Source organism: Sardina pilchardus, chromosome 10, assembly GCF_963854185.1.
Source record: "Sardina pilchardus chromosome 10, fSarPil1.1, whole genome shotgun sequence".
NCBI classification, from domain to species: Eukaryota; Metazoa; Chordata; class Actinopteri; order Clupeiformes; family Clupeidae; genus Sardina; species Sardina pilchardus.
The window spans coordinates 17,570,242-17,592,985 of record NC_085003.1 but is presented as its reverse complement, the minus strand read 5'-3'; the positions used below and the strand labels follow the sequence as shown (position 1 = coordinate 17,592,985).

Genomic DNA, 22,744 nt, shown 5'->3' with positions numbered 1-22,744 from the left:
CCTTCCTCTCTCTCTCTCTCTCTCTCTCTCTCTCTGTTTCTCTGTCTCCCTCTATTTCATGCTTCTGCTCTCTGTCCTTCTACATCTCTCTACCACTCTCCCTTCTCTGTAACCCTTCCTATTGCATTGATTGGACCTCAGCTTTGAAATCTCGCAAAATCACAAAGCGTGGCCCGAGGGTTTGACTTTGATGAACTCGGACAGGTAGTCATACGCACGTCTCTCTCATATCCTGCCTGTTAGCACTTCATGTTCCAAGTCAGTGAGCTCAGGTTAAAGCCGCTCTCCACATCTGCTCCGATAACGACAGAGGTGGCCTGTGTGACATCAGCCCTGGCCTGAGCGAGCTCGTGCTAAATGGCTTATTATCAGTGAGTGCAGCGGTGCAATCAGAGAGAGGCGATAATGTTAGGATCGCTGATAGATGGAAACAGACGTGTGTGCTGGAACATTGGATCGACCATTCTTTTCTCGCATGTGACACAACGTTCCTACGAGGATGACTTTCGGGAAGGACCAAAACGAGCATGATGATTTAAAAGTAAAATATGGCTCCTCTTCACTATGCTTAATGGATTTCTGAAGCGGTCACATCTGCTCTTTGCATTAGGAAAAAGGTGCTGCACAACCTCTAAAATACCCTTTGCATGTGAAGGTAATCTAAAAAAAAAAAAGTCCATAAATAAGAGGAAGGGAGCAGTGACGGCAGTTTAAATCCTAGTTTCATGCTTAAGAGGGCCATGTTAAGCAGGTCAGCACAGTGCAGGCCCACATAGCCCCGGCCTGTGCCTGTTATGGGTCTGATTTATGGGGCTGGACAGCTGAGGGGGGGCCTCCCTGCTGCTGAGCCCAGAGCTGAGAGGGGGATTCTGGGGCTTCGTTTGGAGAGCCCTCCTCTGTCGTGAGCACTGCTCACTGGGGGGGCTAGCTTTTGCGCCACAGCCAGCAGGGCAGAGGCCAAGCAACAGCTAAAGTGGCAGTAGCGCCTAAACCTGGAAGCAAAGTCTCCAGTTGGATATGGAGGTCACCCTCCCCCCCTCCTCCAGACTACAACGTGTGTAGTTCCAGTTGTACTGTTGTACATTACTGAAGCAGTTAAACATCAGGACTCAGAATAAAAGCCATCGCACAAGCACACGGTTAAGTGAAGGGGGAAGTTACAGACTGCCGTCACACTAACAGTACATGGAAACAAGCCCTTTGTTTAGAGACACATTTTAAAGAAGTGCTATTGCACCAGGGTTCTGTATAAACAACTGCCTTTCTCGGGTCAGTCTGATTGTTTTGCCATATTGATTTGTGCTTGAACAGTTGGCAGGGCACTTTAAAGTCTAAACTTGGCACCCAAACAGCCTGTTGTCTCATAAAGCCGGTAAACATTTGTTAATGCATGAAAACATCCAGAAGCCTCAGAGACCGTTCAGGCACAGGCCTTCCAAACACATTTACCTCAAATGGCATTCAGTAGCCACAGCACCCAGCCAGGCAGAGCACTGCCACCAGGCCTTTCCCAAAGAAGACAAATAAACTCGTAATGGCATCTCACACTGTGCAGGACTATTTCTGGGAGAGACAAGCTGCGCCGAACTTCCACAAAGCGAAGTTCTGGCTAACCACCAACAACAAACTCAACCAGAGCAACAACTGAACAGAGAGAGAGAGTGCAGGTTTCTACTATCTCAAGTCCACCAGCGCTGAAATCTGCAAACTAAATGTATTTTCTTTTTTTTTCAACCTCTCTTTTGTCTGCCGGATAGAGGAAAATAGCTCCCTTATCTTAAATTGCCTTTGGGAATACACTGCTAACAATTGCATTGCACTGTGCTCTGTATCAAATTACTTGAGTGGGCGGATGGAATAGTTGTGCTGAAGCCACAGCAGTTTTCCCCCAAAATATCTGCACTTGATATGGGCATACATTAACAGGGGTCCAGAATGCGAGCATGGAAGATTTCGCGGAAGCAGTGTCCTATAAACAGTCCAAAACAAAGTGCTCAGTATTCTAGTCCAGGCCGTCTGCTTTCCTACTCCACCCCCAAAAGCACGACATATTCTTCTTTTCAGTCTCAAGAACACTGCCTTAAAACCCCAAGCCAGAAGGAGTAAATTCATGTATAAACAGTGAGGCCTAATCATAGCTACCTCAGTGCCAGATTTGACACTTAAGTCAACTAAACACACAGACCTGTATAAAAACATAATAACACAACACACTAAATTTCAATCACTGCTTCTCAGAAACACTACAGTCTGTTTTAGACATTGGCTCAAATTCATTACCTCACTCAACTCAAGCAGAACTTCCAAAGCAACTACTCAGGAGTACGCAACAGCAGCATCAGCAGCAGCTGCAAGACACCACAACACAAGGTGTTCCCTCGTCTTTTCCTTCAACTTTCAGTGACCCCCGGGAGGTTAAATCGAGCCGGGGAGGAGCGTGCAACAGACTGAGGTGTTTAGTGGATCGTCGCCATCGCAGACGCCGTCAGACTCCCTCGCTCGAAAGCCGAGCGGCTCGCCCTCCGTAGGAGGCCGTCGTCTGCTGAGTCGCTCTAATTGATCTAATAGACGCGGAGGGAGGGGAGCAGGCGCCGGGGCGGCATATGAAATGTCACTGGGCATGCTCGACCCAATCCATCACACACACACACACACACACACACACACACACACACACACACACACACACACACACACACACACACACACACACACACACACACACACACACACACACACACACACACACACACACACACAAAAGAGAAACAGAAGGCCAAATTACGACATTTAAACATGTAGTTGGGAGGCATTAGAGTTGGGCAATGTGGCTGGTGACCTCTGCGATGCGGCAGGGTTAGGTCACCGGCTGGGCCACAGCACGTGGACCACAGTGAGCCTCGGGGACGGCTTCCCAAAAGGAAAAAAAAAATACAAATTACTGGGATGTTCCACCACTAGGGCTCTTCCTGTCCGCAGTCTCCATAACAACGGGACTGTGGAATGGAAATGAGCGGAGAGCAGCGGTGTAGTAGTCCATGTGACGGAGAGAATGACAAGCTGTGGGATTTTTACACCGACTGTAGGAAAAAGCCTGTGTGTGTGTGTGTGTGTGTGTGTGTGTGTGCGCGTGTGTGTGAAGACAAAACGGCACATGCAGAGGAAGCATAAGTCTTCCTGAAAGAAGAGAGAAACAAAACAGGTGGATATGGTGCAGTTGGGGTGAGGCTGATCTAACATGATGATCTAAAAATCATTACATTCTTCCGCTGGACGGCCAAGCTACACAATGCATCCGCTGGCCTTCTCAGTTATGATTACAGCATCTGACATGCATTGTTTAAAGCCTTGATTAACAGGATAATGAAACTCCCGAATAATTGGACACATCTCTGTGGAACAATAGTCTCTCTGTTTGTTATGGCATGGCATGCAGAAGAGAAACTCATCAATTGGCGATTCCAAACTGGGAAAAAGGGCGCACACCACAGCCTGGCATTTTCTCCTCATCAAGCTGAACCCAAGGGCCAGTGGGGGAGACATCTCAATGTGGGATTAGCGGATGCTTCTGGCCCATTAAAATGGAAGTTGTTTCCATTTTGGAAAACCCTTCAGCGCTACTGTCATGCAATAAATCCGTATTAATTTTCCCCCCCATGTGTCATGCACATGTGAGGAGCAGCTCCTCTGCCCCGGCGCTATCTCCACAAACTATTCGGCGCAGCGGCAGGGCCCAATCAAACCCCCTTGGATCCATCACAAGGTGCTGGGCCTCCGTAATTAAACAAGACAACCAGAAAACGATGATGATTCTCCCCACCTCCTATGTCACTCCATCGTGATTCTGTGACACTGAGAGGAGGGCATCAACTAGGGATGAGTTTTGTGTACAGTACGTGAGCGTGAGCTACTGATTGTGTGGAGGAGGGTGCTTCACGGGAATCGTAGGCCGACTGCGGCCGACTGAGTGCGAGATGGCAGAACTGCGGGGTGTGCGACGGCGTGGGAAGATCTTCGCAGCGTGTTTGCCTGTTGTGTGTGAGTGGCGGTAGGTGTCTATGCGGCTCACGTACAACACAACACAGCACAGCACAGCACAGTGCAGCTCAGTAGAACATAGAAGCGCACTGTCTCCACTGCTTTGCCCCTTGACTCCTCTCTGCCTTCTCTTTCCTAATCATTTCATTCCCTTTTCCATCTTCTTCTCGCTTTCCCCTGCTATGCTGGAATACTGCTTCTTGACAATGAGACGTTGTAAACCAAAACCAATCATCCACATCAGAGTGGACTGCTGTTGCGCTCTGACTGAGGCATATGTGTGTGTGCTTGCGTGTGTGTGTGTGTGTGTGTGTGTGTCTGTGTGTGTGTGTGCTTTTTTTCTAAGAAAATAAACCAAGACTCCAAGCAAGAAAACCTCTCAGGTAGGCCTAATTGCAGGCAACCGTGTCTGTTACTGTTTGCTTAAGCTCTCTGTGGCACAAGTGAAATCAGGACTGATCGCTGCAGACACACAGTGCAAGTAATGAAGCTCAATCAAAAAATACCTCAGTGCCAGAACTGACAACTAGGTTGACTTAACGCACACAACAGGGTGCATCAATTTGCACATTATCACAACAAGCACTCATGTGGGCATGATGACACCTCACTCAGCATTACAAGTGTGCCATGTCATTCAGGACTCCACATTGGAGTCCATAACACTTATTAACAGCTTCTTCAAACGATCGCGCATGAGAATGTGAAATACCAGGTGACAGGAGGCACCTGAAAGAAGCCTTGTTGAACAAAGGAGAATCAGTCTCCAAGTGGGAGCCCTGTTTTATCTATTGTCTCCAAAAAAGCTCACTCTAACAACCAGAGATCAAAGCCGTATAATGCATAAGAACAGGCAGCCAGATGGTATTGTTAACAAGGCAATGCGTCTTCAGTTAGCGATGACCAAAATATTCCTACGCTGCCTGAAGAGAAAATAAAGAACACAGAAAATGGAGATCAGATGACGTTCGGCGAGTCAGAGCCCTGGTTTCCCGCGCCACTGCATCATCCTTCCGTCAGCGTCGGGCTGACCGTTTGGGGAGGTCGCGGCATGACCTCCGCCAGTGGGCACTTCACCAGGCGGCCCAGGCACAGAGGGACACTGTCAGCCCGGGTGACAAGAGGGGTGTGAGCGGAGACTCGCGGCCCCTCGCCCCGATGTGACAGCCAACTTGTAGCCGCGGGAGCCGCTGGGTTGGGGCGGACCTCAGCTGGGGAAGGAGGAGAGAGCCAAGCAGCTTGACCTCCAGAATTTAGCACAGCGGGCCTGGAAGTCACACAAACGACACACTATATTTACACACACGCGGGTAAAGCCTGGGGAGCGGAGCGGGACCGCATCAATAATGGATGCGACAACAGCGGCTTGTCTTTCTGGAGCCCAGGGGGAGGAGATTTTTTTAAAAAGACGATCATCATCACTGAAGGCAGCCGTGCAATATGTTTGCGTCAGCAGACGCGCGACTTGGAACACACTGCGTAAGGAAAACGAAAAAGAAGAACGTTGGAGAGATGTGGCGATGAGAGAAGCGTGACCTCACCACCGAGTCTGTTCATCGGATCGCTCCTCCGAATTCTCCAATCAATGGCCATTAGCTGAGGTGCACAGCTCACGTGGCCTCTTGCTATTGATGCATCTGTCTTGTCTGTCCTGATTACAAATGACTGCCAATTCCACTTGTACAGTGCAACCTATAGAGCCTCCACTGAGCCTGTTCTGTAAGGAGGACTTGTTATCCACAAGGGGAAATCCTTATGCAGTATGCAATGAATTAATAATTATCATTGCAGTTATTGAAGCAAACATCATTAGCAATGTGACCTATATACGTTGCAAAACACTGTCACTCTGCAAAAACACTGCACTTCCAGAGAAGGACTTACGTGACTAGAGACACATTCTACATAATTTGGGAGAGAGGTACAATAGCCGAAATAATGCAGTTAATGACGGATAATCAAACACAATTGCCTGTCAAGTATGTGGGGAGTTGGAGTGGGAGTGGTGTTTGTGCCACCTAACCACTTAAGCTGAAGAGTCACTCAGAAGGCCTGCTGGTAATGTTACCATGGCAGACACACTGATGCTGTAGCACAAGCTGTAGAACACACTGAATGTTATGTCACAAGGTTCGCCATACTGCACTAAAAAAACACCTCAAATTCAGCATTTCAAGGCTGACTTAAGATGTAAGGTCACAGATCTATTTCGATTGGCAAGCACAGCGAAGAAAAGAAAGAGAAGAGAAAGGTTACAAAAAATGATGAAATGAAGAAAATGGCTAGAAAAAAGTGAAATGAAAGAAGAGGAAATGACTTGGCTGTGCACAGACCACAATTGATGGGGCACCGGCGCTGGCAGAGGGACAAGGGGAGGATGGGGGGGGGGGACGAGGGGGGTGGGGATGGGGGTGATGGTGGTGGAGGTGGAGGTAATAAAGCCCAGCTGGCTAAGTGAGGGGTGCTTCTCATCAAGGTCAGGTGCAGGCGCTCCAGCAAAAATGACGAGTCTGGACAAACATGCTGTTCTAATAGTCTGCCTTTGAGGGGGGACTGTGGCACAGCCTCGCCTCCTCGTTCTTCAAGGGCTTCCATGGCACGCAGAATTAGACCAGCAAATTAATCACTTTCCACTTTCCGATAAGACTGGCTCCCAGAACTAGAAAAAAAAAGTGGAAAAGACAAAAAGAAAACATGCCAGAGGCGATATCCCTCTGCTTTGCCTCAGAATCACATAACGGAACGATTCCCAGAAAAAAAATCCTTCCAATATACTGTGAACCTGAACATCTGTATCTGTGATCAATTGTGCCCGGCAATCTGAATAATACAACTTGAAGGAGATCCAAACAAAGCTGTCTTTGGGGGAAAAGAGAGAAAGAAAGAGAGATAAGGAACTGCTTCTATTCAGGGATTAACAGCTTTCCTGGCAAATGGAAGCGTACAACCACATTGATGGAATTGAGAGCCTCGGTTGAAGGAATGAGAGAGCCAATTGAGTTTCGGGGTTGAAAACAAACCCCTTTGGGTAAAGAAAAACAATAAAAAGAGGGAAGGAGAGAGAGAGAGAGAGAGAGAGAGAGAGTGAGAGAGAGAGAGAGAGAGAGAGAGAGAAGTGAAGTCCCAAGACAGAGGTGTTTAGTAGGTAATCACACATACGGTATTAGTGTGCAAACAAAGTGTAAGATAACCACAGTCTCCACAAATCCCTCCTGATCATAAACATCCACCTTGTTAACATGCAAGGCAACATGTCAAGAGAAGCCACACATCCTGCCTAATTACAGGGCATCCCCTGAGCCAGGAGCCCACACATACATGCTAATCCATGCACTGCATCCACACACACACACACAAACACACAAAAACAAACAAACAAACAAACCACATACGTTTACACATATTAATGTGCGTTTACACATATTAATGTGCGTTTGCACATGATCTAACCCACTCACACAAACAGTCAAGCACATTAGCACATTGAGACAGAGAGATAGATAGATAGATAGAGACAGAGAGAGATAGAGACGGAGAGAGAGACAGTGAGAGAGACAGATCACATATTCATGCTGACATCTGTGATATCTAGATGAGCTTGCCTGTGGCTGTCAGGTGGCTGCTCCCCCAAATGAGTCTCAGCAACAGTTGCCTCACGCAGCGACAGCAGCAAAGCGAGATATAGATTGAGAGAGAGAGAGAGAGAGAGAGAGAGAGACCAAGAAGAGAGACGAAGAGAGACTAACTTACAGAAAGAGCCGGAAAAAGAAAAAAAAAAGAAAAGAAAAATCACTGTGGAGCCACAGCGCCAGCCGAGAGGGAGGAGAGCCACGTGAAGAATGAAATCAGAGCGGCAAGCAACGAGAGAGGCAGGGGGTGTGAGCAACAGAGGGAAAGAGCCAGGGAGGGAGGGAGGGAGGGAGAGAGGGAGGGAGAGAGCGAGAGAGAGTGTAGGAAAGACTTCAGTGTGTGGTAGATGAGAAGAGGGAGAAGGAAACAGAGTAGAAGAGACAGGCAGGGAGAGAGAAAAAGCAAATAGATAAGGTAGAGACAGCGCTGGGCTAGAGCTATGGGGATTCTTCCCCCATTCTGGGTGCGAGTCTTATCCAGCCACTGGCTGTTACTCGAGCCGCGGCCCGCGACATTCATAATTCAGGAGCGGCTAAAAGTTCTATTATGATGAACAACTCCTGCACAAGGAAGAAAGAGGAACTTATACACTCCGGGGAGAGAAGAAGAACTCTCACCCAGAGGAACGATAGTGTTGTGAGAGTGTGTGTGTGTGTGTACAGTCAAGTGAGAGTTACAAAAGACAAAGTTTGTGCGTGTGTGCGTGTGTGTGTGTGTGTGTGTGTGTGTGTGTGTGTGTGTGTGTGTGTGTGTGTGTGTGTGACAGAGAAGGGGAGAGAGAGATAGAGAGAGCGCTACAGACAGGGAGATGGAGAGTGTGACAGGCAGACACTGACGAATTCCCAGTGTACCGTATCAGCTTCCCTGTGCCTCTTAATGAAGCACTTCATGGGGTCTGAGTGGAGCAGCTGTCTGCTGACCAGAACCGGAGCTCATCCTCACCAGGCCAACTCCCTCCACTAAACTACTCCCACTGACGGAGCCACATGACTGCACACCGCTAATGCACTATGCTCTGACAGAGAAAAGATGTGAATGAATGAATGCCTGAATGCATGAATGAAGGAATGAATGAAGGAAGGAAGGAATATGGCTTTGTGACAATCTACCTACTACATTGGTTGCAAGCTATTGATTGACATGCTAAACTAGGCTACTTCTTGTTTCTCACTGTTCTATTAGTCAAATTAGGGATGTTAACCGGTGACTGTTTGACCGATGGTTGACCGTATCCACGTTAGCCGACCAAAGTTGACGCTAGTCGGTTGAAAAAAAAAAAAAAAAAAAAAGAGGCATCTTTAAATTAGGCTAAAGACAGTGGACTAAACGCTACCCATCTCATTCCAAGAAAATCTTTTTTTGCCTGAAGTTAACAAATTATCCCTCACACTCAATTTTTCATAACGCCTGCTTGTAGGCTAGGCTACGTAATAAACCAATAAAAACATTTGGCACAAGCTCACAGCGGTGGCCGGTGCGTCTTTTGCAATCTGGAAGTGCGCTGTTTTATCCATTGGTTTTATCGTGTTGCAGTCTAGGCAACTTTCCGCATAAGATGGGCTTAGATTTGGAAAGACATTACATCTACATTTCAGGAAGGGTCATCAATGGTAACAGATAAGGTAATGATCATCTTTCGTTATTATTGTTAGCACTTCCTCAAACTAAGCTGCGTCTCTTCGGAGCTGTCATTTTCATAAGTGAGCCGCGGCCATTTCAGCTTCAAATGAGCTTCTAACGCTAGACAAACGCCTTTATTTGCAACGTGATCACCTTGTACCCAAACCATTTTTGAAGCAAAGGAACCATTTGTCCTCCACTTACAAGCTCCTTGGTTTGCAGGACTCATGAGTCATGTTTGGCGCTGTAGGATTTTAAAAAGTGACGTGAGTGAAAGTGCGGCGCCGGGGCTGTGCCTGTGTGTATGAGCGTGGGACAGAGAGATGAGAGTTGGGAAATTGCGTGGCTGTTATTTCAAATAGCATAATTTATTTTAAACGAATCGGTTAACCGGTTTCAACCGGCTAATGAGCCTCGGTGGTCGGTCAAGAAAATGTGTAGTTTTCGCCATCCCTAAGTCAAATAACAAACATCTTATAACCCTTTACAGTTCTATCTAGAATGACAAGGTTTCTACAGCCCAAAGAGGAGATCTGAATGCTTCCCTTATGATGACTCCATTATTCCAATGCTTCACATAAGCATTCTGCATACAGAAGTGCAAAAATATAATTAATTCAATGCATTGTAATCGTGGGACCTACACTACGCTATATAGACAATATAGCATTGGGACGCCTGCGAAATGTTCTGAGAATTTTTATGCTGTGAGTGTACAGTAATCTTACACTCACAGCATAAAAATTCTCAGAACATTTCATCCAAATATAAGAGAATTCTGTCTTTTATCTATCTGTTCTCATCAGTAACGCCCATTTCACTCGTCAGCAACTGGCTACTAAACAAAAACGCCTTTCAAAACAGTTCTGCTTCAAAGCCTTATCACAAGATTTCAAATAAAACCATCCATCACCTCCTGTCAGGGAACTGGCCACATTGGCAGAGGTTGTCCAGGTGGCTCCAATGGGCCCAAAGAGAGACATGTGTGGCGAACAGGAATTTTATCCTTTTGAACTCCATCAATAGTAATAATTTATTTTCATAACAGAGAGATAGACTAACATGAATCAGTGTCATAAGCAGATCAGCAGAGTTTCATCCCAGTTAATCTTGTCAACTTTATATTCTCTCAGAAACTCATCTCTGATCGTCTCTCGTATTCACCAAACCCTTCACAATCCCCCTACGGCAGAAAAAAGAGAGACACATACAAATCTACAGTTTTCTCCATTTCAATCAGGCTGCAAGTAAGTGATTTCCCAATAAACGTTGAGAGAAAAAGCAGCATATCACACCATTGCATGCTTTGTTTTATTTGGCTGGTTATTTAGCTGGCCATTCATAGAGTGGACATTTGCTAGCGAGTGGGCGGACACTGAGTGAACTAATGGACCTCGGTGTCCCTGAGACTTCACTGTATCCAGTGACATACGATCCATTTCTGCTCCCAACGGAGAAGAACCCTTCTGCCCAAGGGAAAGTGAAAGCTACTGAACATATACTTGGCTAAGAGCTTTTATGCATCACATGTTTGTTAGGCAAAGCAATTGGAATGCCTATCCATCTTCTAGGAAAAATAGCCTAATGATCATAAATTGTCCTCTAACAAGGTTCATTGTACATTCGCAGCATGCGTATTGGTCTTAAATTGCACATTAATACCCTGTGTTATGGTTCAACGATGAATACAAAGTGCTTCTTTAAAGACACCAAGTCAGATGACTTCTCTCTGGGGGAACCGAGAGAGGAACCGGAGGAAGGAGAGCTTGTGTTGGGGGAGGAGGTAGCGTTTGACTCTGCCGGGGCTCCAACGCGCCCCTGCAAACAACCAGGGCTCGTGCTCCCGTCACCAAAGCAGACTCGCAAACCCTTGGGGACACATTAAAATACCACCCGAGCTTTTGTTGTTGCTGCCTGCTTTTGTAGGCTGCCATTAGAACAGAGACCTCCCAGACAGTTCTGCAGTAATGAACTCCCAGAGCACACCATTGTGCTGGACAGAATAAAGCCGAGACAAGACAGGACAGAGGGGGGGGAACGAGAGCAGTCATTAGTGGGTGGCAAACTAAAATGGTCATGGGAAAGCCAGAGTGTGGCGTTGCATGGAAATCATACAGGAAAAAGGGATGATGCACTCATGTGCAATTAACAGTCCCTCTCTTCTGGTTAACAGTGCTGTCACTTGTAATAAATGTAATCAAACCACGTACACAAAAATAATAAAAGAATAAATACAGCGTCTCTAATCAGCTTGTCCCCAGTGGGCAAAGAATGTCAGAAGCGGTAAAGCTTATATTGTGTAATCTTCTTGATGGTGTGCAAGTCTGGGACTTTAAAAAAGGATCTTGAATTTGAAAATGTTCCTGCCAGTTTGATGGAGACATCCATTTCACTAAAGCCCAACATGGGTCCAAAGGAAGCTCTTATTTTTGAGGTGAACTAAGTCCAGGCCTTGCCAGCCACATGAGACTGAGGCATGTAACACTTCCCGACCACCTTGCTCTGATGTGCACTATTGGGAGTTACCAGGCCGTCTTGAACTTCCTACTCCCTGAAACATGTGCAATCGTTCCAGAGCCTGAGGCATACAACAACATGGAGGGATTACACATTGTCCGGTCTAATGGCTGCCAGAAATAACGCTAAACCCCTGAAATAAGATGTAGAGGAAGTTTTTTTGTATTTATTTATAATAAATTTTGGTTCGCTTTATTCTTGCACATGTAACATTTTTCAATCCAGATGCATTTCATTCCTGATCTTGAAACTTTCCAAACGCCCTTTCTAACAAGTCACAAGCTTGCGCTGAACCTCCCCTCTTCTCTCATTAAGCACATCCTGCAATGCATGCATGCGTCATGACATCACCAGCGCCGAAGCATTCCCCCCCAAGTGTCCTAATCGCTGAGCTGCGGAATGGCTGGGATTCCGCAAAGCAAGGGCTGCGTGGACCCTAGCATCCAGTTTCATCATAGAAATGTCAGTCCTGACAGCTGAGTGCCTCCCTGCCACGCTGCAAGGGCTTGCGGGGGGACTGCGCTCTTGGCCAGGGTGGCTCTGACTCACACAAGGAGGGGAGCTGGGCAAGGCAGGGCTGCTGCCAGAGGAGCCGGAGCCGGGGCCTGGGCCTGGGCGATAGCAGCTCCAGCCCTCGATACTGCTTTAACTTTGTCCCCTCTCCACTCCACCCCCCTCTACCCAATTCTCCCCCAGCAATTTCTGCATCAAAGAACTCGCCTCACTCTGCACACATTCGGAGGCAGAGAGCCAAACGGGGTGCTGGCGATTCGATAAGGCTGCGACACACAAAGCTTCTAACGGGGCTGATATTAGTTTGGGGCCTTTGGAGGAAACAAATCAAACATGGACTGCTGAAGAATCTACTGGAACTCCTAGGGGAAATTCTCTCCCTCTCTCTCTTCTCTCTCTCTCGTTTTGGCAGTGGTCAGGGAGGAGCTGAGGCATGAGTTTGAGAAGCTGACCCAGCAGGGCCGTAGATAAGGAGCGGCATTCCACGGAGAGGGCTTCTGTCAAGACAGCGTGTACAGAGCCGGAGGAGATAAGGGCCGCCAGAAGACCAAGAGAGGCTCGGACATCTTCTGTCTCACACTCACTCGTCTCCAGCACTCCCTGCCTATCCTGGACCGGTCCGGGGACGATTTATTTCTATGCAGTGACTTTTCGCTCAAATATGAACTGTACGCTGGGATTTCTAGAGTGCTGCACGTCTAAGAAGTGTTTTCATTCTCAGTGGAACTCAAGATTTTTGCCAAACGCCAAGAAGAAGAAAAGGAAGAAGAATCCCCCCCCCCCCCCCCCCTCCTCATGGAACACTCTAGAAGGTCTGGGGTGAGCGCTCCTTCACGTGGCTGGCTTCTCATCAGCCGGTGGCATAGAGTGTGACAGCACTGCCTCAGCCTCCGGAGCACAGCTTTATTAATATCTGCATCAAACCATTTGACACGGCTGCTCGCCACATTCGGGAGGAGAACAGCTGGCTGGCACAGATAGTGCCGGGGCTGCACACTGTCACTCTCGGGCCCCTGCAAAGCCAGAGACGGGATGCACGACAATGCTCTGCGTGTCAGAGTGAACTCGGGCTACGACTTCCACAGCAGGACACACGCACAACAGCTTACTCTAAAAAGCTTTGGACTCTGTGGTGCAACATTATCATGCGTTTGCTCGGTGGTTCTTACATGGGGGACATGCATGAGTAGTCCAGATATGAACCTCCGAGTAATGCATGACTGTGCGATACACAATTAGTCCATATACAGATTAACAAGAGAGTTGGCAGAGAACCGGTCACAAATGAGTGATTTAAGAGGTGCTCGTGACGGCGGCTACATGATTAATCTCATCGCAGACACATGGAGTACAGCAGGTCAATTACACAGAGTTTATAGAGGTAATTGGCTTTGGCATTCATGTCTTGTCTCGTCAAAAGACAGGATGAGAATAGAGAGATATAGAGGAGGAGAGGGAAGAGGGGAAGAGGAGAATGGGAGAATATGAGGGAGACAAAAAGGGAATGACAAAGAGTGGGACAGATAAAGGAAAGGAGGGTGCAACTGACCTTTTCTCTGGAGTCACTGCAAACAGTGGCTGAGCATGGGGCTGGTCGAGGCTACAGAGATGGGAGTAATTGAAAAATCGTGTAACCCCCGTTTGCAAGCCCAAGTGCACAGGGCCTTCGGGGGGGAGAGGTTGAGGTTTTTACAAGACACTTTCTGACTGAGCCAGGGTTGAGACATTCAGGTTCTTAGAATGCAGGGGTGGAGGAGAGGGAGGTAGCTTGTGTTGTCAAACAAATCCATTTTTCACAGCAGAGAGTAGTAATGAAAGCACAAACATAAATCTAGATGCTGCATAGCAAATGGTATGGGAGAGTAGCTTTGGGGCTTAGCATTCCACATGTGTCACTCCCCTGTGCTGAACTTCATCTTTATTTGATCTGACAAACAGAAGAGAAGGTTGAGGAGAAACACATCAGGGGTAAAAAAAAAACATTCCATGCCTGCATGCCCCCTCATGAATTCTCTAGCTAGCACATGGTAGGTGAAGCACTCTACGCATGAAGTGCAGGGTACAGAACCAAACACTGAACAAAGTACCATCAACTAGAAAAGCACTCCGAGACCACAGACCTCCGCCAAACACCTCCTGGATCCATTCCAGACAGTGATCTGGATCATTCCCAATTTAATTGTTTCTTCCTTTGGGTCATTTCAGAGCTTTCCTCAAAAATGTTATCTTGCTAACAGACAAACAAACAGACAAACAAACAAACAAACAAACAGACAGACAAACCCGGTGAAAACATAAGCTCCTTGGAGGAGGTAATAACTGATAATAGTACCGTAAGATAGGAACATACTGTAGGAACACATCAGAATATAGTTAGAATACCCCAGAAATACAGGGGATGAAACCAAAAATTATATTTTGGTGGTCATCTTGCATAATGGAAACAAGATTGCACAGGCACATGATAAAATGTTACGCATGCACTTGCCTCTTAGAGAAGCTGAGGCACAGGACACTTCAAGAGGATTCCTCGGGTTCAGTTACTTGTCTGTCGAAATTCCTTCTCCAGTCACTGTCAGATTCCCACTGTTAAATGAAAGTCTGTTCCTAGGCCCCAGCATAACAAGCCACCTGAGAAATTCTACGGATGTTTGACACGATTACGAAGCTTAGACCCGGAGGTTTGTCACAACAACAGGGCACAGCAATGGCTGCACTAGGCTACTGTCTGTCTCTCGGAGTCTGGAAACATAAACAATGGCCATGCTCTATAGGAGTTCAATTAGCCTAAAAGGATGCTGACTGCTCTCGTCAATCAAATCATTAATCAGTGCTAGCCCATGTGTGGGGAGGTAAAGGGCAGGTCTCCTACTAACAGATGGTGGCGTGCCGATCTGCAGCTGTGAGCACATGGCGCACCACTTGCCAATGCCGTAAAAACACACCTTGAAATTCATCCTGAACCCTGGTCAGCAGGGTGTAAATGAACAAAATGGAGCATGACTATATCAGATGAAAATGTCACATGGCAGTGAAAATGTAACATCTGACAATCAGTTAGGCTTTAAAAGGCCATAGAAATTAAAACAATCCGTGCAGATTGACAGCAAATGTTACCACTTGTACAGTACCATCAATGAAGAATGTGCATGCTTGTTGAAGTGTTGCTCAAAAATACAATTTCATAAAACACTAATCAATATTACAGCAGGGCCCTCAACTGAGCTAATTGTGAGCATCTGTCAACTCCTATTGACCACTGTATATCTTCTTGGGCATGGCACAATGACCTGACAAGTGACACAGCTGTATAGAAAGTGGAATTGAGCATTATGTTCAATCTTTCAATATGAGGTTTAATGTTCTGCATTTCTCACTAGTAGATTACTTTGACACTAAAAAGATGTTCCTACGTTGTATGACACCTACTGTATACTGTTCTTAACCAAGGAAGGCAGGGTTGATTTGACTTATTGTTGTCTGTTTCGTGTCAACAGCCATTGATTAGGGTAGACCGGATGTCTCCTGACTTTGCCACTGTTATGTACTGTAAGGGATATTGTATAGAACGCTGGTCATAATCGGAAAAAACCGACAGGGCGAACCGGACCCTGACGCGAACCCTAACTATTTCCTTGTCTAGTTAGAGCAGCTGATGGATCTTTAGGGTGAAATCATGCCGTCTCTCCCTTGACTGGGTCTTCATTCATCTGTGGTATAAAAATGACCATAAAGGCGCACAGATAAAGACTTCAGTGTAACAAATTAGCCTGACAAGTAAACTGTGTGAACCAGGTTATAAAATACACATCAAGTTGTCTCTACTACAGCACTGGTTCTGAAGTAGTGTTAATTTTAGCCCGCCTGGTGACTATAACGGTATTACAACGTTCACAAAGCCTGCCACTGAGTGAGGTGTGAACAAGCAGGGCAAAAAGACCAGCAGGGAAAATCACCACAGAGAGAACCACAGGATGGCAGAAAATATGCAATCAGCCCTCTGCAGCGGGAAAGCAGTAAATAACAGGGTACATGTTACACACTGTAAGGACCGTGGCATTTCGAGAAGCCTTAGCTCTGCTCCAACTTATTAAGGAAAATGACAATGGATGTCTTGTTTTTCCTCTGCTGACTGTACAGTAGACAGAGCGAGTTTGTTTGGGGAATGGATTTGGACATGGCATATAAAATGTCACAACACAGCAGTTGGGTCATGAACACTTAATATTTTACAGTGTGCCTGCGATTATGGGTGCTTCTCACATCTTCAATCCAGCCCTGTTGGGTTTAATGAAAGGGCAGCTGTCGGCCTCGATTACATGTCTAGCCGTACGCTATGAGAAAAAATTTCACACTTCCATCACTACACAATGTGGAATTTCCAAGGGCGACCTACAGTATTCACTGAAATCCCAAATGGCCTTTTCAAGCACAGTAACTGACCCAAAAATACTGCAGTCAGAATGCGTATCTACTGATTGAAATAACAGCCCAAAAATAAACGTTTGAGAAATGATCATGGGAAGACAATAGGTTTTGAATTTATTAGAAGTGCAAAACAAAGCTTTTAAATCAGTTGCGGAAGTAGTTTTGCGGAGAGGAAATTGCTTTTTGCTGTGATATCCACATTTTCAATTGTTCATTTTTTATTTCAAACTTCACTTTTATAGCACCGTTACTGTAGTTTGTGAAGCCAAGCAGCAATTTAGCACCATATAAGTCTGGCAAAAAAAATGATCAGAACCTGCTACCAGTGAAGGACTGTGGGAATAGACTGCTTTCCAAAAAGCTTTACTCCTGCATTGCTTTCAGGAAGGAGAAGGATCTACTGTATTTCACCTAAATATTCAACCATCACTGCATCATCCTACAGGCATCCAAAATGCATGGTGATTGGATCAGGAGTTCACTCACATGGACTAGCAACTCAGGATGAATATTTCACGTTACCTTTTCATCCCGTCCATGAAAAGGTAATGGTGGAAGATTTGCCTAATTTATCACATTTACTTTGAGGCTTTTCAGAAAGAGAGAATGTTAAATTGAGGAGAAAAATATAAGATAATCGGATGCTAATGGTGACAAGTGGAAACTGACATGAGGAGGATTGATTATGCGTAAGGTGACTGCGTCACCTAAATGTGCATTTTAAACCAAAAGCATCAAAAATGCTCTGGATGTTCTGTACAGTAATCATGCTAAAATACAAAAAAATCTCTCAATTCTCAGAGTAGTGCTGCAATGCACAAGTCTGAAACTGAAGCAAAACAACTCGGATGTTTGTTTTCACCCACCACCCTATTAATAAAACAACTTGAAAGTGCCACAAGACAAATTGCTACTCTTTGGAAGCCTCTAAAAGTTAATCCATTATGTGAAGGTGAATTCTCCAGCTGTAAAGGGTCAGGCAGCTAACTCAAAGTATGTCATCTGCCCAATCTGCACTCTTAACTGTGCAGCCTCTCTTTGCCGTCTGTCTTGTTCTCGTAACACCTCCACATGGCTCTAAAAGTGTGGAGATAACACTTACGTAGCACAACAACACAGAGCCAAAAAATGTCCAATTAATTCTAAACACCTCACAGACAAACTCTCTCTCTCTCTCTCTATTTCTCTCTCTCACACACACACACAGAACTAGGGAAAAAGGCTGCATGCTTTACCAAACAACCGTTTTATGAGGCTGATGGTGTTTGTGTTCATGCCCACATGCGAATGTCATTATCCAGGCTGACTTGGTGCAGGGTCAACATTCTCACAGTTCTCTGGAGGTCACCTGTGGCACGGACTCCTCTAAAAATGCAGGCCATCACGCAAATGGAAAAATCAAGCCCTGAAGGCTAGGCTATGTCTCCAATTTAGCTGCTTGTACAGCACATTGTCTTATCTTTTCCTGTGGTGTGAGTGTGACAAACTGCATTCCAGTTTTTCCATCATTATAGTCTTTGCTTTTTAAAAAGTGATGGTGTAAAATTATGCATGGAAAGACAACGTTATTCTTGGTTTCAGTAAAACTGTGTATTTGATCAATGTGCTCTCTGTGAGATCACTGCTTTGAGCTTTTGTGTTTTTGCAGACCTTTAATGCAATTAGCCTGTGCTTCAGTTGACAGATGATGAACACAATGGTATCCTATTTTCTAAAAAGCTGGTGCTAATCAAGTCTACATCCTAATTGCTGGCACTCCACCTCCTTTCATGGCTGTAGCCTGAAAGAGTTGGCTTTTAAGACTACAGTCTCTAAATGACTACTAATCATTGAAACAAATAGGAAAACTGCTGGTGTACCACAAGTCTGCTTTACTTATTTGCGTCTTACTTGTACTTACTTGTACTTGCTTCTACATCAATAATGGAAACAGAGGTGAGCAATGAGTTCTGAGGAAAGACTGCCCAGGGGTCTTAATCAGGCAACTGATCTCTGTGCTTGTTTTAGAAATTCAGCAGAAAGCTTAGTCGCTTATTGCCAGTTCTGTCTTGATTATCAGTGCTGGAAACACGCTTGTTTGAAGAGGTGATAATTGCAACCCCGCACAAACTGGGGGAGCATCCCGTCCGCAGCTGTACGTCAGACACCCAAACCTTCTCTTTTCTTCCTCTCTTTCTTTTTAGTCCTCTTCCCTGTTTTCCCCCATTCTCATTTTCCTCTCCCCAGCCTCAAACTTCAACATCCACCACCCCCAATCCTCCTCGCCCTTGCTCGCTCTTGCGCTCGCTGCATCAAAGCGTGCGTCTGTCACCTGAAGAGACTGAAAAGTAGGTCTTGTTTTATCATCCGCCTTGGCCTTTGTGCAGCATGAACAGCACGGCTTCAGTGCTGTCAGTCTCTGAGTCCCACTGATATTCATTAACGCCGCATGCGTGTGAGTTTGCACGTGTGTGAGCGTGTGTGTGTGTGCTATGGGGGTAGGTGAGATCAAATCCATGAGGACAGGTGAATAAAGAAAATCCTAAGTGTAACATTAGCATAGCGGCTGGGCTAATGAGCTGCCATCAGACAAGCACAATTAGAGAGGATCAAAACAGAAGGAGGAAAGCAGTAGCGTTCCCACAACGCCTGACTGCAATGCCTTTATACATCATTACCAGTTCACCATTTACATCAACCCCCGGCTCCATTCCACAACAAACTCATTATCATTATTTTATGTTTTGAGGAGAAATGCCCTACACAATGTACGAATGAGTCACTCAAAGCGCCATTATCAGCTAAATCAAACTATAGAATGCATTCAGAATGCATTCATCGCAGCGCAAGAGAGATCTTTCAAGGTTAACGCTCTCCACTTATCTCTAATGTGGAGCCATATTTAATCTCTGAAAGTGGGTCTACAGCTGAATTCGCCACCGACTGCTTTCATCTTGACATGTGCTGCACGTGGAAAATGACTCCGCTGCTCTCAGCGTCCCACCTGGCTGAGTTATTGAGGAGAGTGCAGGCTAATAGAGCCAGTGAGAGTGAGAGAGCAAGTGAAACTTGAGCTCGCGTCCATCACGGCTCACTTTTTTTTTTTTTTTTTTTTTTTTTCGGGAATGGGCAGCCCTGGGACAGACTAATGGTCTCACAGGAGCCCTCCCAGACAGAGCACATTACAGGCCTCATGAAGGCCGGCCGGCCGCCATCGCAGGAGGAAGACAATGAGGAGGCCGCAGACAGAGACCTAGAGCAATGGTTGCATTCTCCATGATTATATTCCCTTACGCTGACCTCTGTCAACTCTGCGATGCATCTCATGGCCTGGTGCTCATCTGAAGAATCTGAAGCTGCTAGAACAGCTGCCTGAGTCAGCCTCGGTGGTCTCAGACTGAGGCAAATTTATAATTTCTTTTCTTGTAGGCCAGACGATTTTTGTACAAGCATGAGGGCGAAACACCATGAGGTAGAGTGAACAAAAGTTCTCACTCTGCGTGAAGCCAGACAGAAACATTTCCTAAAAAACGAGTATTGGCTCAGCTTAGCTAGCATCCATGGAAATGAGTTCACAGTCGACTTTGTCATTCCTAATGGGAATAGTTTTTCTATCCTAATAAAACAATTGGAGGCAGATGAGTTGCAGGGGAGTGCACCTGCATACCAAGTATCCGCAGCTCAAGGGATCACACTGAATGGACCACTGAGTCATCAACGGGGAGCCGAGCGGCATCAGTATGAATCAATATTCCCCCGTGGCTTAGCATAAGAATGAGGTGATGGGAAGGGGAAAACACAATCCCTCTGGAGGCCTCCAGCTTGCTGTCAGATGTCTATTTCTGCCGCACAGAAATTAGCCCACTGGACTGCAATTTCGACTATTTGGACTGCGAAAGCAAACCAGAGGTCTGACACAATCTGGTCACTTGACTTTAGCTGCTAACGAGGTGCACAGAGTTGGTCAGTCAGAGTCATTTGAGTCACTTGAAGGGCATTGAATAGAATAGAATAGTGTTTTGAATAGAAAAGTACAATCATGAAACTTGTCTCACAGTAAGGGTTCACCAATTAGTCAATTATTAAAATCACTAGACAGGGCCTGTGACTAGCGTGGACAAAAGGGCTAGAGGATAAACATTCTTATGTATGGAGTATTTCACCAGAGAGACATGTGATTTGAGTACAGCTGTATTAAAGTGCAATAAGAACACATATGTTATAACCATTTAAAGATTAAACACCGGCTGTCAACAGCTAGCACTACCAGTAATGTAAGCGCCAGCACTGTGCCGGTACATAACAACTAGTCAACTGGTTGACGACTGTTATGAAAACCTTGTCAACTAGTACAAATCAGAAGTCATGAAACCCTTACCTCACAACACTATGCCAGAGATCACTGCCTTGAGGTGGCTGGATGCATTTAATGAATTTATTCCTCAGTATATGATTCTCTCATTACCAGTTGGGCAAGCCGCTTACTAAGGCTATTAAAATGGTAAGGATGAGTGTCCACAAGGATCGTTTCAGGATTGAAATTGACTTTTTTTGAAGCACAATCTGGAGGCGGTGTGAGGACAGAATTATGGCACCATAAATTGACACAGAGAGAATAAGAAGGCAGACTTTACTTACAGATAAAGAAACGACGTATGCAGCTCTTTGATGGGTGTCAGGGCGAGACAGGAATAGCTGGAAGGAAATAAGAACATAAAGCACCATAAGAAAATAAACAGAGCTGACTGAGCTTCTTGATAAGCACTTCGTTTCCATTTTTTTGACAAGGCCGCATAGCCTCTTTCAAAGACACACTGGATTGACAATGTAGCTCAGCAGTTCTGGGGGAACCATGGAAACCATTTTGAGTGTTTTTCATGAATGGACCAGACGGGACAATTCACAGGAGCAAGAAAACATTCTGCATTACTTTGGAACCGAGTATAGTCAGGATGGAACCATCACATTAAACACAATTTAGGATTATTAACTCTGTCCATAAAGGACCATCTGGTGGTATTTCAAACGTTTGCTTACAAATGGGGGACCAGCATCATTAACCTATTTCTGGCTTTTTTTTGTCTCACTCAACCAAGCTTCCATACCACTAGTTAAATTGTGTTGCTGTGGCATTTGCATTCCATACTCTAGATGACATTTACATTTGACATTTATCCATTTAGCAGACACATTTATCCAGAGTGACTTACAGCAAGAGAAGAACATTCAAGCCACAGTGCAGAAGAGACCTTCGCTAGGAATTACTACTGCATCTGCCAAACCAAGGCTATTACTAGAGGATGAGTGCTGACATTATAAGGACTAATCAAAGTGTGATCAGAGGAGAAAATAGTAGATGGAGGAGGAGGTAGAGGGAGAGAAGAGAGGAAATGCATGATGTTAAGTGCATGTTAATTAAGTTGTTAGAGGAGAGGACGTTTCCTGGGAAGAGTTGGATCTTCAAGAGTTGTTTGAAGACAGAGAGAGACAACTCTGCTCTGGTGAACACTATAGTGAATAGCATGGTCATTTTGCTTTGCTTAGATCACTGCCTTGAGGTGGCAGGATGCATTTGATGAATGGTAATTTGCTTATTACTCATTTACTAAAATCATCTCACTTGTGCAGTTTGCTAAAAAAAAAGATGCCAAAATCTTCCTTTCGGTTTCTTGCATTGTTTTAACATGCTCCTGAGGTATTTCCAACATAGTTTGACAATAACCGAGGACAGGAGGAGGTCTCAGCATGCAGGGGAATCGTTCCTTGCAGGAAATGAAGCGTACTGCTATGCGCTTTTTCGCTCTTCAAATTCCCCTGTGCCAGAACAGCACGGAGCCCAGGAGAGGAACACCATTGTCTTTGGTAATGACATTTTGCCAATCTCGTTACATTCTTCCATTACGGAGGGATCCACCATCTGTTTCCTCTCCATCTCGGAAAGGGCAGTGCATGAGCAGCTGCCCGCTCAATTCCGACGTCTTTTTTAGGGAGGAAAGTGTAACCTCCTTCATGGTCCAGA

At 45.7% G+C, this 22,744-nt stretch overlaps 1 protein-coding gene across 1 annotated transcript in view; it reads right to left on the bottom strand.

Moving 5' to 3' along the window:
- peak1 (pseudopodium-enriched atypical kinase 1) overlaps positions 1-22,744 on the bottom strand; it is a 101,348-nt gene that overhangs the window by 47,492 nt on the left and 31,112 nt on the right. The window contains exon 2 of the mRNA XM_062546773.1: positions 21,364-21,420. The gene's annotated coding sequence lies outside the window, so the exon portion shown is untranslated. The remainder of the gene's footprint in view (positions 1-21,363; positions 21,421-22,744) is intronic.